Source organism: Ranitomeya variabilis, chromosome 8, assembly GCF_051348905.1.
Source record: "Ranitomeya variabilis isolate aRanVar5 chromosome 8, aRanVar5.hap1, whole genome shotgun sequence".
Classification (NCBI taxonomy): domain Eukaryota; kingdom Metazoa; phylum Chordata; class Amphibia; order Anura; family Dendrobatidae; genus Ranitomeya; species Ranitomeya variabilis.
Genome location: NC_135239.1, coordinates 32941210 through 32958632, shown reverse-complemented (window position 1 = coordinate 32958632; position 17423 = coordinate 32941210).

Genomic DNA, 17423 nt, shown 5'->3' with positions numbered 1-17423 from the left:
AGTTTGTCGAGAGACTTAATTGTTGATTTGCCTATATCTATTGTCTTATTGACTACCGTAGTCATCACTGCATCTCGAGTTATTATTGATCCGAGTAGGTTGAAGTCCTTTACAACTTCAAGTTCGTCTCTGTTCATCTCAAATGTGTTCTGGTCTAGAAGGATAGCATCCATGAATATGATAAAATAATTCTATTTGTCTTACTGTAGAATACCATCCAAAGCTAGAGAATTAAAGTCCTATAATAGTGTATGTACTATAGAGGTAAACCAAGTGGCTGCTATATGACCCTTGGAGGACCACCTTGGACCATCCACTTTGCAGTTAGATGGTGGGCATCAACAGTATGCAGAATTCCCATTTTCTTAGAACTTTCTTATTCGTAGATTAACTGCTTTGTTAGTATATTGGAGGTAGCCCAAGGGTCATGGATTGTAGAAACCAAAATCATGGCCTTGGTTTGCAAAGTTGGACACCAAAGTGGGTCCAACTTTTTTTCTGCTTGTCACTGGACAAATTTAAGAATGTATTGGAAAGAAAATAATGTAATCATGTTAATGTACTGGATATGTTACATTATTAGATCAGATGGGAAGGAAGGAACTCCTGTACCCATACCAGTGTTATATAAGTAATGCACCATTAATGCACATTTTTTGTCACATAGCCAAGGGTGGTGCGAATTTCTATGTTCTTTAGAACAATACAGAGATCTCTTTCCACTGTACAGTAAGTACTTCTTCCTGGAGATGTGACAATACCTGACAAAGGGCTTATCACACTGCTAAGTGCATCTCAAGGGCTGTGTGTTGTGTCTGATAATGGTCTAAACTAAGTTAATAGCTTTATTACTAGCACAAAGCTTTAACATAAGTTTAACCCTGGTAAAGTGCTCACAAAGTGGTCTTTTCCAGCTTAGGGCATATTCACATCAGATTCTCTTTTGGGTTCTCACTAAAAACGCATAATGCTGAGGTATAAAACATGAGTAATGCTGCTTTGTTAAATTCAATATATAGAATATGCAATACCCAAAGAGAGAGATCCCGATTATACATGCAGTCGTTACTTATTGCTACTCTATGTGCATATTAGTGGATACACCAACCTAATAACCTTGTCCTATCAATATACTTCTATTAGCACGACTTTCTGACATCACATCCTAAATGAAACACTAATCTCCATCGGTGATCTTTTAAACTTTTATCTGCCATTATTTGACTTAAAGCGAACTTGTGACCAGGTTTGGCCGATATGAGTTATGGCCACCACCTTACAGGCCCGCTGTGTTGAGATGTCAGACACCGAGGCATCCAGAATGCCGATACAGTTGAACTTGCAATGACGGTGGGAGATCTGGTGCCAGCACATCCCCAGCTCATGGGCACCATAGCGGCTGCACAGCCTGACACCACTGGCAGTAGTGCAGGGAGATAGTGTCTCAATGCTCTACTGCAGAGTTTAATTGTATTGGTGCACTGCGCATATTGATATAGTTAAAAGTAGCATAGCCCTGATTGGACCCCGATAGCTATGCCTCTGTCCATGAGGCAGCACACTTTGACTTCTCTGCCAAAGTTGTATGTGTTCTACTGCTCAAGTTCTTCCACACTCAATGCCTGCTCAGTCTACCTACAAAGCACCATCGTGAGACTCTTATAAAGTCTCAGTATGCAAAATGTTTCTGTTTCACGGCTCAACTTCTTCCACACTCAGTGCCTGCTAAGTCTACCCACAAAGCACCATCGTGAGACTCTTATAAAGTCTCAGTATGCAAAATGTATCTGTTCCACGGCTCAACTTCTTCCACACTCAGTGCCTGCTCAGTCTACCTACAAAGCACCATCGTTAGACTCTTATAAAGTCTCAGTATGCAAAATGTATCTGTTCCATGGCTCAACTTCTTCCACACTCAGTGCCTGCTCAGTCTACCTACAAAGCACCATCGTTAGACTCTTATAAAGTCTCAGTATGCAAAATGTATCTGTTCCATTGCTCAACTTCTTCCACACTCAGTGCCTGCTAAGTCTACCCACAAAGCACCATCGTGAGACTCTTATAAAGTCTCAGTATGCAAAATGTACCTGTTCCACGGCTCAACTTCTTCCACACTCAGTGCCTGCTAAGTCTACCCACAAAGCACCATCGTGAGACTCTTATAAAGTCTCAGTATGCAAAATGTATCTGTTCAATGGCTCAACTTCTTCCAAACTCAGTGCCTGCTCAGTCTACCTACAAAGTACCATTGTGAGATTCCTATAAAGTCTCAATATGCAGGAGGTTTCTGCTTCCTATCACCACTATTACCCATTGTCTTGAGAATCTCCTGTACAAAATTATGTTAAAGGTTCGCACTGGCACTACATTGGCTTAATGTACTATAGATGAGCAATTAGTCATATGATAATCTAAAGTAATCTAGCATTTTGGCTTGCCTAGCACCATCCCCTATGGCCAAAGTCACCAGTCACCAGCGCAGACAGCGTTTATCTTCTCAACAAGTGCTGTCCGCATTATCATTACCAGCACCTGGTTATGCATTCTCACAAATAACAATAGAGCGAATATCTGATGAAGGTCCACAATTAACCAAAATGTCATTACCTGCTTTTTTATGGACTGTTCATGTTTGTCAATAAAATCCACATTCTTTTGTAAATTATCCAATTAAGTGCTGAGTTTTTTTACTATTATTAATCATGGATTGTATCCCTACTCGACACCACATCACCTTCTATTAGAGTGCCGCATATGATCCATTTACTTAAGATTTGTGGTGAGGCGCATGGAGGTCCACTCCACTCGTCAGATGCGCCTCATTCATTAAGAAGTGCGCATCTCGTAATAAAGCACTCTTCCTCTCATCAAAGTTTTTAGCCTCTTAATATAGTGCAGTCATCATATTATATAACACTGTGCACTTACAATTGCTCATTTTGCCTTTCTACCCAGCTAATTCTTCTCTTTTCTCTGCTCTATGTAGAAACTGGAAGTCTCTTTTCTCTGCATGAGTCATCTCCCTCTGCAACTCCTGACCCAGATGCTCCTCTATTCTCCCCTGCCAGGGACTTTTGCAGTGACTCATGACCCATGCAGGGAAAATTAACCACCTTTTTTTACATGGCGCTTAAGAAGGATTCAGTTAGTCTGTTTTTAATCACGTCATATCATAGACCTAATGGAAAAGAGAAGAATTATCTGGGTAAAAAGGCAAAAAGAGCAATTGTAAGTACACCGTGCTATATGATATGGTGAATGCAATATATTAAGAAGAGAAACACTTTGATGGGAGGAGGAGTGCTTCTTTAATGAATCAGTAGCGTCTTATTCCAACATGCTCCTCACCAAGACGTGAAAATTGCCCGTTTTGATGAATCAGAGCTTCAGTCTTGTGAAGCTGACGGACAATTTTTTTGTTACTTTTAAAACAACCAGTAGAGTTATAAAGTGTAGGACAAGTTTGTCACAGGACATCATTCCCAGCTTTTTTTTGGAACATTTTAAACCCCAAAGTTCTAAACTAACTTTTGTCCTATTTTTTTTTTTTAAATGTAATAAGACTAAATGATCCCGCCTTGTATTTGGAGAAAGCTATCCGGAGATGAAAAAACAGCACAACAAAATAGAAAAAGGAGGCTTTGATGAGAGATTGCTTAAAACACTTCCCAAGTGTTAATGTTGCATCTAATATCTTAAGTTCCCTCCTGATTATTTATTTTGACAGCACCGTTGCACTGTCCCTCCCAAGGAGCAAGGGGTTAATTAATCAGCATAATGAAAGAAAGACACGTGCATAAAAAAAGAGCCTCCAAAAACGAATGTCTTCCTCTCCTCCGCACCCCCAGGATGCTTTATCTGATCAATAATAACCATTCCCCATTGACATTACACCATCTGCCTCGCTCTAGTGCTAAGTGCAACTCAACTGTTATAAAGAGACTTATCTCAGCCTCTTAAAGTCATAGCCCCACTTAGCAAATTGTACATAAGATTCAGCAGACTGAAAGGATGGATCCCATGACATCAGGGTCGCGGACTTGTCGCACTGTCAAAAAATAAAAAAGAGTGGCACCCTGTCCATTGTGATTGTCTTTCAAGTTTAATGGAAAAATCACTTGACTCGAAATGGGCTTCATGCGGACGTCTAGTTGAAGAGCGTGTCGCATCTGGTCTACTAATGCGAGAGCAGAAGAAGGAGTTGTTGAGATTTACAAAGGTCTCACTTTTTAGTGCAAACATGATCTCAACTAATGGACTTTTATGCAGATTTTCCAACTCTGCACTGTCAGGGCCGGTTCAAGATAAAGTGGGGCCCTGGGCAAAAGTTTAAAATGGGACCCCAAATGCTGACATATTGCACCATCACACAGAAACATTTTGGTTGTTTTTACATGCGCTGAGTTCAGGCCATTAAATGAGTGTGATCGACAATATTGTAGTCATTCTACGCATGTTTCCCGGCCTCTTTACACTGGCTGAGGAAGAATGATGGGGGCAGAAAGATCACTAGTAGATCAATCTGTCCCCACACAATATCATATAAAAATCATAAAAGGTACTATGATATAGATAGATGAGATGCCTGAGTATGGTTCCAATCCGTATGTTTAGCGGCATGCCCCTGAGGGAGTGGGGTCCAAGGCAAATGCCTAGTTTGCCTACCCCTAACGCTGGCCCTGCACACCGTTTAACCTACCTTGAATGCTGATTGGAAGAAACAGATCAGGTGATGTATATTTGAGTAATGAGGGGTGTGTGGCCTAAGGACACAACACCCTTTATTAGGGGGTGTAGAATTATTAGACAGCTTTCTTTCTTTGTGCAAAAAGGGCCAAAAAAGATGTTTCGTTGACTTACAGAGTGTGCAGCTCATGAAATTGCTAAGACTTTGGGGGAATCACAGAACTATCAAAAGTTTTTTTGCAGACAGTCATCATCAGGGCGCAAAAAACGTGCTGAAAAAAAGTCACACATTAACTGACCGAGATGGGAGGAGAATCAAACATTAAGCCACCAGGAAGCCATTATCCTCCAGTGCTGTTATATTCCAGAATTGCATCCTCCCTGGAGGTCCAGAAGTACAAGGTGTTCAGTGCTCAGAGACATGGTCAAGGTGAGGAGATGGATCCTGACCACCACTGAGCAAGACAGAAGTACAAGGTGTTCAGTGCTCAGACACAAGGCTGAGGTGAGGAGGCTGAGCCTGACCACCACTGAGCAAGACAGAAGTACAAGGTGTGCAGTGCTCAGAGACATGGCCAAGGGCCAAGGTGAGGAGGCTGAGCCCGACCACCACTGAGCAAGACACATAAGTACAAGGTGTGCAGTGCTCAGAGACACCGCCGAGATGATTAGGCTAAAATCAAGACTGTCAAGACCGTAAAGACTGGGCAAGAAATATCTGAAGACAGATTGTTCAACGTTTTCATGGACTGAAGAGCTGGTGTCACTGTCCCTGGCTGATCAGTAATGGGCACAAACCTCGACTTCCACGCAGATACCAGTGAGGTGGAAGTAGGTTCGGCTATGGGCTGGGATTATTAAAGATAAGCTAGCTAAACCTTTTCTTGTTGAAGATGGATGCAAAACTGGTTTCTGAATCTACTGGAAATTCTTTGTTCAAGCAGTGGCAGAGGAAAAAGTCTGCATCTTTAAAAAAAGACATGATTTTTTGCAGAACAATGCAGCACCAAAGTCTCCACTGCAGCTGTCAGTGAAGACCTTAAAGATGAAAGAATAATGACACGGCTATTGTTGAGCGATACTATCCGATACTTGAAAGTATCGGTATCGGATAGTATCGGCCGATACCCGAAAAGTATCGGATATCGCCGATACCGATACCCGATACCAATACAAGTCAATGGGACACCAAGTATCGGAAGGTATCCTGATGGTTCCCAGGGTCTGAAGGAGAGGAAACTCCCCTTCAGGCCCTGGGATCCATAGTAATGTGTAAAATAAAGAATAAAAAAAAAAATATTGATATACTCACCCTCTGACGCGCCCTGGTTGTAACTGCCAGCCTCCGTTCATAAGAATGAGCGCTTGAAAGTCCTTAGATGACGTCGCAGCCTGTGATTGGTCGCGGAGTGGTCACGTGACCGCAATGCGACCAATCACATGCCGTGACGTCATCTAAGGTCTTTCAAGCGCTCATTCTTAGGAACGGAAGCTGGCGGTTACATCGGTAAGGTCCAGGCTGCGTCGGAGAGGTGAGTATATCAATATTTTTTATTTTTATTCTTTATTTTACACATTAATATCGATCCCGATACCGATTCCCGATATCACAAAAGTATCGGATCTCGGTATCGGAATTCCGATACAGCAAATATCGGCCGATACCCGATACTTGCGGTATCGGAATGCTCAACACTAGACACGGCCCTTTCCCCACTGGACCAAACCCTATTGTGAACTTCTGGGCCTTTATTAAACAGGAGATTTACGGTGAAAGCGAACAGTCAGCTCTGATCAGTGTCTGGGAGGCTAAGGTTGGTGCTGCCCAAAAAGTGGAAGAACCTGACAGACTCCATGGATGTTTTTCATTTTAAATAGAGCAAGCAGATTTTTTTTAGAATTTAAGCACCAATGTTTTTTTCTATATCTGCACATGATAAAGTTCTGCACACCGGAAGCGTGATAATTCGAAGTCTACCATTGGGGAGTTCCACCCTGGACTTTAATACAGGTAACGTACAAACCAAGAAGACAAATGTCTGAACCTACAGGTCCCTGTTCAGAGTAGGAAAAAACTCTTCTCTGACCTTGGTCTGTCCCTACCTGACCACAGAGTTAGGCACCGTAAGACAACGTTATGGCGCCCCAGCTCTGATGGCGGCTTACCCTAAATGTCCTTAGCAGCTCCTAGGATCGCAAGTGCAGCAGTTCCCTAAGGAATATACAAAACTACTGCAACCAGCACAAACTGCAGCAAAGTGAATGAATCCAACAAAGTCTATCACCATCATGAAACACCAGTAGGGGAAGGTATTTAAAGCTGCACCTGAAAGGTGATAGTACAGAAAAACAGAGTAAATAAAAAACAACTTGTTAGGGCTAGCGGAACGCACCGAGTAAATATAGAGGTTTTATTATAATTGATGCATTCGCAGCCCGGGGTCCACCGTGCAGGAGAACCTGCTGCTAGCAAACGGCGGAACTATATGGCGGTATGAGCTTACCCTGTTACATCACAGAGTAGCCGAAACTCAAAGCACTGCGCCCTATTTGACTTCACAGTGGCACAGGCTAACTACTCAACTGAGAGCAGTCAGTGGTCATGCATGCACACAAAAACTCCTCGCCGGAGGTGCCAGCATTCTAGGGGCTTATTTCAGCCAGGTCCCTGAATACATTCACACAAAATCTCCTCGCCGGAGGTGCCAGCATTCTAGGGGCTTATTTCAGCCGGGTCCCTGAACACAAACTCACATGACCACACTGGCGCAAAGCACATAACATAGAACAATACTAGCGCATGGCCGTGTGGCCATGCGAGCCTTAAATAGTTGCAGCATGTACAGGACCTTCCTAGAAGGACCAATGAGAGGCTTCCACAGAGCGTGAGAACCTACAGGACCTTCCTGAAGGACCAATGGCCTTAGCTGCAGAATCTGATCATGTGACCCTCGATCTCCACTGAGAGATCTTACTGTGGGCATGCTCAGAACGAGAAAAGCAGGACTTAGTCCCAGAAGCGTCTGCTCGCCGCTGCCCGGCACTGACTTCAATGGCAGAAGCAGGAAAAGCAGCAGTAACTCTTTGTACAGAGTCAGACTGAGCGAGACGCTGGGACTGACGTCTCCGCTGGGCAGGCTCCACTGCGGCAGAAGAAGAATGGGAGACCGCAGCGGAGATTGCCCGAGATTCCCCCTGTGCAGAGGCGGGAACTCGACCCCTAACACAACTGTTACCCAAAACTGACAGTAACAAAGATAACAGAACTAAAACATCCAAAGAAAAGGAGTATGCTCTGTGGCTCAGCGGAAGGAGACTCCAACCACATAACACAGAATCGAGGGTTCGTATCCAGAAGCATGACACACAAGTATTTACATTCCCTCACACCACCAGAGCGCTTCCATAACCTCTTCTTCTGTAATTCTCTAAAGTCTGACGAAGAGTTAAATCCAAAATGTTGTCATAAATGTAATGGTAAAATAGGACCAATCTCTACATCATATATCGTATATAGAGGATTGAAGTATGGCTTCACCAGAACTTGTAAAGTGAACAGGAGCTAGCACTCTAACACTTCATCTAATCAATGTACAGCTGTGACCCCCTGCCGCGAACAGGTAATTGAAGTGGGTTATTCGAAGAAAAGCAGACATAAAGTGTGTACAAGAACTAGAACCAAAACAATACAGGAAGAATCTAACTCCAGATGAAGAAACCAAGGCAAAAATTATTATTAAAATATGCCTTTATTTATGGGTGCGGCAATGGTTACAAAATTTATTAGAATTTATATATCATATGTTTACAATTAATACAATTATTTATAAAAATTATAAAAAATGGCGCGGCACCAGGATTATAAGGTATGTCTAATATTCCTTTTCCCCCTCCTATATCAGAATAATCTCCATTATGCTACATATAAAACACTCCATTTCACGTGGTAAAATCTATTAGTAAATAATCAATCTGTGAAAACAAAGAAATAAATAACAAATATATAATAAGGTGCAAAACTATTTGCATAAATAAAGTGGCCAAGTGCATTAAATCCAAATATAATCGTTTTTAAAGTGCCAAAGTGAAAAGGAGTTTGCAAACCACTCAATAGGTGCAAACAGTGACAGCCTATGCTAAATCCACGTGTTTAAATAGCCTATATAGCAGCAGTATATTCACCTGAGGGGGATACAGCCTGTGCCTGCGTCTCGCCCGACGCGCGTTTCGGAAAACCGTTATCCTTCGTCAGGGGGGAGTCAAGAGGCTGGGAGGTGAGACTTTTCCCTCCTGTATGGCTAACTTTCCTGTCTTCAAAGCAACATTTGGCCAATGATGGTAGACTCCTCGACATCGGATTCCAGTTATGAAAAAATAAAATTTTTGTGACAGGCAAAAGTCCTATAGTTATGAGAGATATAATTCCAGTGACATAAGGAAGTGGTGTTCAAGAAACGAAGAGCAAAAAAAAGAGCAAATAGGGTCTTACCCAAGTAAAATAAATAATTGATAAATCAAGTTTATGATAACCTGATAAGGTGTCTTCTTTAACTTTAGGCCTTTTGGAGATCATTTCATCTTCAACTTGCTTAATGGTTCACAATAACAGTAATTTTGATCAGGGATGCCCAAACGTTTGGATATCAGAAAGAATCAATAAACATATTGAACTGCTTATTCTGCAGTTCCTTCAAATGGCTGCACAATATGGACATCTGATGAGCGCCCAGACATTCTCAGCATATTAGGGTATGTGTCCACGTTCAGGATTGCATCAGGATTTGGTCAGGATTTTTCATCAGTATTTGGAAGCCAAAACCAGGAGTGGAACAATTAGAGGAAAAGTATAATAGAAACATATGCTCCACTTCTGCATTTATCACCCGCTCCTGGTTTTGGCTTACAAATACTGATGTAAAATACTGACCAAATCCTGATGCAATCCTGAACGTGGACACATACTCTTAGGGTAATGCAAACCCACACTGTTTTATAGGCAGATTGTGAAACCATGACAGTTCTTTTTAAAAATTGCGCCATGGGCCTAACCGCCTAAAATCCACAATGACTTGTTATCAAGGAGGAACATTGCAGCTAGCCGCATGGGTTCTGTAGTAATGCATTCCATTCCAAATATTGGCCATTCATGCAATACATGAACAGATCAGACAAGGTGAAGAGATGGAACCTGACTTGAGACCCCCCTTGATGATGTACATAGGGTGACCCTTTAATAGGAGAGTCCAGGATATTTCCCCATTTTTGGAATGGCGTTGCAATGACTCTGTTGCTGTTGTCCACTTTACCTTACACAGTAGCTTTTTTTTCCACAATGTCTGCACCCATTTTCTAAACCCCAATATATTCATTAATTCGTTTCATCATTTATTTAATCATAGTCTCAAGGAAAGGAGGATTTTCCCAACCTCTCCCAGACAGACCAGACTTACATTCCGGTAACATATGCCGTCGTTTCGGCTTTCATTCCCCATTGTCCACCTATGGATGGATTTCCAGTAAAGAGACACAACTGGGCTCTCGGGCTATAAAACTGTAAATGAGGCTTTTCACGTTCATTTCATTGCCATCTGTGACCCTTGCAGCCTGTTAGTGTAGATTAGTCATGCCTACGGGGTCAGTACTCACTGATAAAGACGTAGACCAGTGGTAAAAAAAAAGAAATGTTGCAGGCGATTGTATCCTTCACACCGCGTAATCTGCGCCAGGATCTCATCCAGATTGGGTTTTGCTAGATTACAGAAATTGGCAAAACTCGCTGAAACAAAGGATTCCAAATATTTGGTGAGATTGAAAAAACATGACTACTTCTTTCCGAAAAAAGAAAAAAACATCTCCACACCTCTTGGTTACCTATTATGCTTCCAGCAAAGTGTACACTATGGGAAGTGCTGGAAAGGAAGGAAGTTGAAGATTTCTGCAGATGGACTGAATGCGGTCATTTGATATGTATATGGTCATTCAGATGTAGAATTATTTCCTAAGGAAAAAACTTCCATTTAATAAAAATTAAAAATGCAGTGTTAAGACAAAGGACACATGTAATCGGAAAATGACCTATTGTTTAAAGTAGGTTTCTATGTTAAATGCATTAAAAAAGATAACATTTTTAATATTCCATATCACTATATAAAAAAAATGTGAATTTCCACACTGGTGTCGAATCCTAATATTAAATTAATATTAATCTGTTCTTTTCAACACCTACATGGACATAGGCAGATGTAAATTGTCTCTGATGCATTGACTTGTATTAGAGTGATTTTTGGGTATGTTCTGATATAGGCAAAGGTCATTGTGAAGGGAGAGGGATGAGGTATGCTGTGACATCACCTATTGTGAATGGTGGATCCTGTGTTCTCTACTGTATATAGAGGTGTTATCAGTCATTGTACAGGAGGAGGTGAGCTGTGACATCACCTATTGTGAATGGTGGATCCTGTGTTCTCTACTGTATATAGAGGTGTTATCAGTCATTGTACAGGAGGAGGAGGTGAGCTGTGATATCACCTATTGTGAATGGTGGATCCTGTGTTATCTACTGTATAGAGAGGTGATATCAGTTATTGTACAGGAGGAGAAGGTGAGCTGTGACATCACCTATTGTGAGTGGTGGATCCTGTGTTTTCTACTGTATATAGAGTTGTTATCAGTCATTGTACAGGAGGAGGAGGTGAGCTGTGACATCACCTATTGTGAATGGTGGATCCAGTGTTATCTACTGTATATAGAGGTGTTATCAGTCATTGTACAGGAGGAGGAGGTGAGCTGTGACATCACCTATTGTGAATGGTGGATCCAGTGTTATCTACTGTATATAGAGGTGTTATCAGTCATTGTACAGGAGGAGGAGGTGAGCTGTGACATCACCTATTGTGAATGGTAGATCCTGTGTTATCTACTGTATATAGCAGTGTTATCAATCATTGTACAGGAGGAGGAGGCGAGCTGTGACATCACCTATTGTGAATGGTGGATCCTGTGTTATCTACTGTATATAGAGGTGTTATCAGTCATTGTACAGGAGGAGGAGGTGAGCTGTGACATCACCTATTGTGAATGGTGGATCCAGTGTTATCTACTGTATATAGAGGTGTTATCAGTCATTGTACAGGAGGAGGAGGTGAGCTGTGACATCACCTATTGTGAATGGTGGATCCTGTGTTCTCTACTGTATATAGAGGTGTTATCAGTCATTGTACAGGAGGAGGAGGTGAGCTGTGACATCACCTATTGTGAATGGTGGATCCAGTGTTATCTACTGTACATAGAGGTGTTATCAGTCATTGTACAGGAGGAGGAGGTGAGCTGTGACATCACCTATTGTGAATGGTGGATCCTGTGTTATCTACTGTACATAGAGGTGTTATCAGTCATTGTACAGGAGGAGGAGGTGAGCTGTGACATCACCTATTGTGAATGGTGGATCCTGTGTTCTCTACTGTATATAGAGTTGTTATCAGTCATTGTACAGGAGGAGGCGGCGAGCTGTGACATCACCTATTGTGAATGGTGGATCCAGTGTTATCTACTGTATATAGAGGTGTTATCAGTCATTGTACAGGAGGAGGAGGTGAGCTGTGACATCACCTATTGTGAATGGTGGATCCAGTGTTATCTACTGTATATAGAGGTGTTATCAGTCATTGTACAGGAGGAGGAGGTGAGCTGTGACATCACCTATTGTGAATGGTAGATCCTGTGTTATCTACTGTATATAGCAGTGTTATCAATCATTGTACAGGAGGAGGAGGTGAGCTGTGATATCACCTATTGTGAATGGTGGATCCTGTGTTATCTACTGTATACAGAGGTGTTATCAGTCATTGTACAGGAGGAGGTAAGCTGTGACATCACCTATTGTGAATGGTGGATCCTGTGTTAAATACTGTATATAAGGGTGTTATCAGTCATTGTACAGGAGGAGGAGGAGGTGAGCTGTGACATCTCCTATTGTGAATGGTGGATCCTGTGTTATCTACTGTATTTATAGGTGTTATCAGTCATTCTACAGGAGGAGGAGGTGAGCTGTGACATCACTTTTTATATATGGTGGATCCTGTGTTATCTAGTGTATATAGAGGTGTTATCAGTCATTGTACAGGAGGAGGAGGTGAGTTGTGAAATCACCTTTTGTGATTGGTCTATCTTTTGTGAATGGTGGATCCTGTGTTCTCTACTGTATATAGAGATGTTATCAGTCACTGTACAGAAGGAGGTGAGCTGTGACATCACCTGTTGTGAATGGTGGATCCTTTGTTATTTCCTGTATATAGAAATGTTATCAGTGATTGCACAGGAGGAGGAGGTGAGCTGTGACATCCCCTATTGTGAATGTAGATCCTATTATCTACTGTATATAGAGAAGTTATTAGTTGTTTTACAGAAGGAGAAGTTGAGCTGTGATATCAGCTATTGTAAATGGTGGATCCTGTGATATGTACTGTATATAGAGATGTATCGTCAGTCATTGCACAGGAGGAGGTGAGCTGTGACATCACTTATTGTAAATGGTGGATTTTATGTTATTTACTTTATGCAAAGGTGTTATCAGCCATTGTACAGGAGGAGGAGGTGAGCTGTGACATCACCTATTGTGAATGGTGGATCCTGTGTTATCTACTGTATATAGATGTGTTATCAGTCATTGTACAGGGGGAGGAGGTGAGCTGTGACATCACCTATTGTAACTGGTGAATCCTCTTTTATCTACTGTATTTTGAGTTGTTACTTTTATTGGAATGATAATGACTGATGAAAAAGTGATCAGTACAAAAAAGGTAGAAAGTGTAATGACGCTGCCTGATGTCGTAGAAAGGCAGTCTAAGGGGGCGCTAGTGGGAGCACAGAGAAGAATGAGGCACAAAGAGCACACAGGACCTGAACTAGGCTGGTCACATGATCACTGCAGGGACGATGGGGTGGAGCTACCACACAAGAACGGAGGGTCTGCAAGGAACGGAGGGTCTGCAAGAAACGCAGGACACAGAGTACTAAGACAGAGACGTGGTCAAAGGACAAGCCGAAGGTCGGGAGACAGACGGAAGCAAGGTACCAAGGGGCAAAACAGCATGATTAGTCAGAGACAAGCCAAGGGGTCAGAAAGTGAGGACAGAGAAGTATCAAGCAGAAAACAGGGGCAGTTGTCAGGGGGCACACCGGGTCAAACACAGCAAGGTACACACACACAGAGGAACAACGATTACAGATGAATAACCTGGGTCAGCTACCTCAAACCGTGTAGGCGGAAGTATAACCGACTCAGAACCCAGGAACCACCAGCATTAAATAGCCGCCCCAGAACCAAAGAGAGGCGGACTAATTTAACCCAGACCTGACCAGGACGGAGTCAGAAGCAGCCCATCCAGGGTCATGACAGAAAGTCAGTCTGAATCCAGCATTAGGTTTAATGTGAAACTTTTAAGATTTGTTTTTCTGAACAAAGATAGTGACCTGAAAAACTGAAAAAAAAATGAACAATTAAAAAAATATAGATTTAAAAACTTGACTGAAACAATAGATCATTTACTGATGACAAATTCCTTCAATTTCTAAACACTTAGAACACATTAATTCTATTTCTGGTCATCCCCTGAAAAAGGCATCTCCGAAACGCGCGTCAGGGTGTGCGCACCACTTAGGAGGTCCTGCTGCTATCCTGGTATGTGTTAACCATTATCACTGGTTTAATATTGCTGGTTATGTGGTGGTGTATAGATGCATGAATAATTATGTATTTGTACTACTATACATTATTATATACTTCTTACCTATATTCATTTGACCATCTATAGCTCACTTACTCAGCTGGCATGCATTTTTGCTATTAATTATGCAGATTACCTCCTGTCTTATTTTTGTTTTATTACCCTTATGTGATTTGTGCCCTTTTTTCCTATGTCTGTGTGTCTGCCCACAGTTTTCATACTTGTATGCTAATAATATAATTATTTTTTTGCTTCATTGACTTTGTATTGGTTTTCCTGTGGTTTGTTGATAATGTTACTCACCGATTAGGCTCTTGGTTAAAAACTATTCAGACATATTCATACCTATAACATTATATCTCTCTATAACTACATCCCTGTTTTGTGCATGATGATTCTGCTGGTTCCTTGCACCCCCTTTTCCTGCACATTTGCATTATACATTTCCCTCTGGAATTTCCGTGTCACTTCAAAGCTCTGTCCTGTAATAGATCATTCGTACAGTAAATGACAGGGATGCATCTCTAGTGGGAAGACGCCAGGAGTACAGTACCGCCACATGAAAAGCTTCACGTTATGAATTATTAACCTTTTACCCTTTACCCCAATTAATATTCCTGGAGTCACCTATTGGTTGTGATAAGAACGTCTGGATCAGTGAAGAATACATGACAAATAGTTAACCTTGGTGTCCACTCGGACTAATGGCCTCTCCGGGTTGTAACCACCGGGTCAATAGTCCTTTTCTAATAAATTAGGATAAATAGCAGCGTGCTTCCTGTCTGATTGCAAATACGCACATGGGACAAGTTTTGTTTCCTATTCAGAATGAATTTCAGCTGTGTGAGGAAACAAAGAAAGTAATGTGTCATCCCTAATGTTCACTGTCTAAGATTGTCTACGGAAGGAAGTCTGAAGATTGGCATTGTGATGGCGTACGGGCAGGACACATGTCATTTTATGTGCTGTAGACAATGGACTTCATTTACAAAAGAGACAGATCTGTTTTCTACCTTTAAGGGCTCGTGCACATGGCCGGATTGGAGATCAGTAGCCTTTTGGTCTACTTCTGTATGTTTCTGATTTGGCAGAAACCTTTGAGTAAAGAAATTGTATCATGCACAATCACGTGCCATATTGTGTTCTTCTCTTGGCTTCATATAGCCTCAGATGTGATAAGAGGATCAGCTTTGAAAAAAAATATTATTTTGTAATACTCTGTTGGGAGATGTTGAAGCTTAATTTACTGATCCCTCCTTTGGTGGTTTTCTACAGTAGTCTGGGTCCTCCATCAGTCATTCTTGTTCTTCCTCTTCTTCCATGTGATGGAACACCAATGCGGCCAGTGATTGCCTGCAGCAGTCAAATGTATATAAGACCAGAATAGGATATATAGAGTTGGTCCATGTGTATATTTGACCACTGCAGCTAATCACTGTCCAAGTGGTGAAGTCCAAATGTGTGCTTCCTTTAAGCAATTGCTGTTATGCCTCAGTTTGGGGATTTCAAGCATCTATTTTTTCCTTTCTTGGTTTGCTCCTCTCCAAGTGTTTTTTCCCATTTTGGTTTGCCCTATAACATTCTGGGTGGAGTTTTATATGTTCATCCTTCACTGCACTTCCTTGTTGGCTATACCTCCTGGTGGATGTGTGTTCAGGACTTCCAGGCCCTCAGCTAAGGGGTTTACTTTGTTAGGTAAACTCCTGTTGTATTCCTGCAGTGAGTCTGTTTGTTTACCTTTCCAGCACCTTTTCCTTTTACCACTGTTAGATTTCTGGGAGGTTATTTGTTCCTGTTATTTTGGTTCTCCTTAGTTTTCCTTCTCTACTCTATATGAATGTGTTTTAGTTTCTCAGCCTGGGTTTTGATATCTTTCTTCACAGTTCCCTTTCCCCTTGTTGGCAGTGTGTTTTGGCCTCCCCCATGGTTCCTCAGGAGGTACGAGAAACCCCTCGGCTGCCTTTTCGGGAGTTAGGTCCGAGGTGGTGTTTTTGGTTGTGCTACTAGGGCCTATGTAGTCTGTACAGTGACCAGTTGGGTGTAGGTGCAACGTCTCCCAGTGGTGGAACTTCTCTATGTCCTTTACCTGTGTTTGAGTGTGTACACGATCATAACAGTTGCCTCAATTTATTTAAAGTTATACCATATCCCAGTGATAGGGGATAACTTACCGATCTCTGAAACTCCCCCACTAATAATGAGAACCAGGGCTGCGAGAAACCCCAAGTGCACTGCCCCTCCATTCAGTCCCATGTGAGAGCTAAATACCAGCCGATGCTTGGATCCCATTAAGAATGAATGAAACAACGGTGCTAGTGATGAGAGAGTATACTAATTGTTCAGGTTTTCCAGAGCACGCTCGGGTGGTCTCCGAGTATTTGTGACTGCACGGAGATTTAGTTTTTGTTGACGCAACTGCATGATTTACAGCTGCTAGCCAGCTTGAGTACATGTGGGGGTTGCCTGGTTGCCAGGGAATCCCCACATGTAATCAAGCTGTCTAGCAGCAGCAAATCATGCAGCTGCGGCGATGAAAACTAAATCTCCGAGTAGTCACAAATACTCAGAGACCACCCGAGCGTGCTCTGGAAAACCTGAACAATGAGTATACTCTCTCATCACTAAACGGTGCGAATTATCGACCATCGCTCCATTCAAGGGTTCTCAGGATCGGTGGGTGTCTCAGTGGTCAGGCTTTCAAACTTGAGAATATCCCTTAGGCGAGATACGGCCGAGTCTCGCAGGTGAAAACCCTCCTCTGGCGCCGGCACTCTGGAGTGGAGCGTGCAGCTCCATGTATTGCTGTGCGGCTTCACGCTCAGCTTCGGAGTGCCGGCGCCAGAGCTGGGTTTTCACCTGCGAGACTCGGCCGTATCTCGCGTATGTGTGATCCCGGCCTTAGATGAATGACGCAAAATGACCAGCTATGTGAACAACACATCATAGTAATCTATTGGGTTTTGTTTAAGCGATATGAGTCATGCAACAAAGTATCACATTTGTGTCATGAGA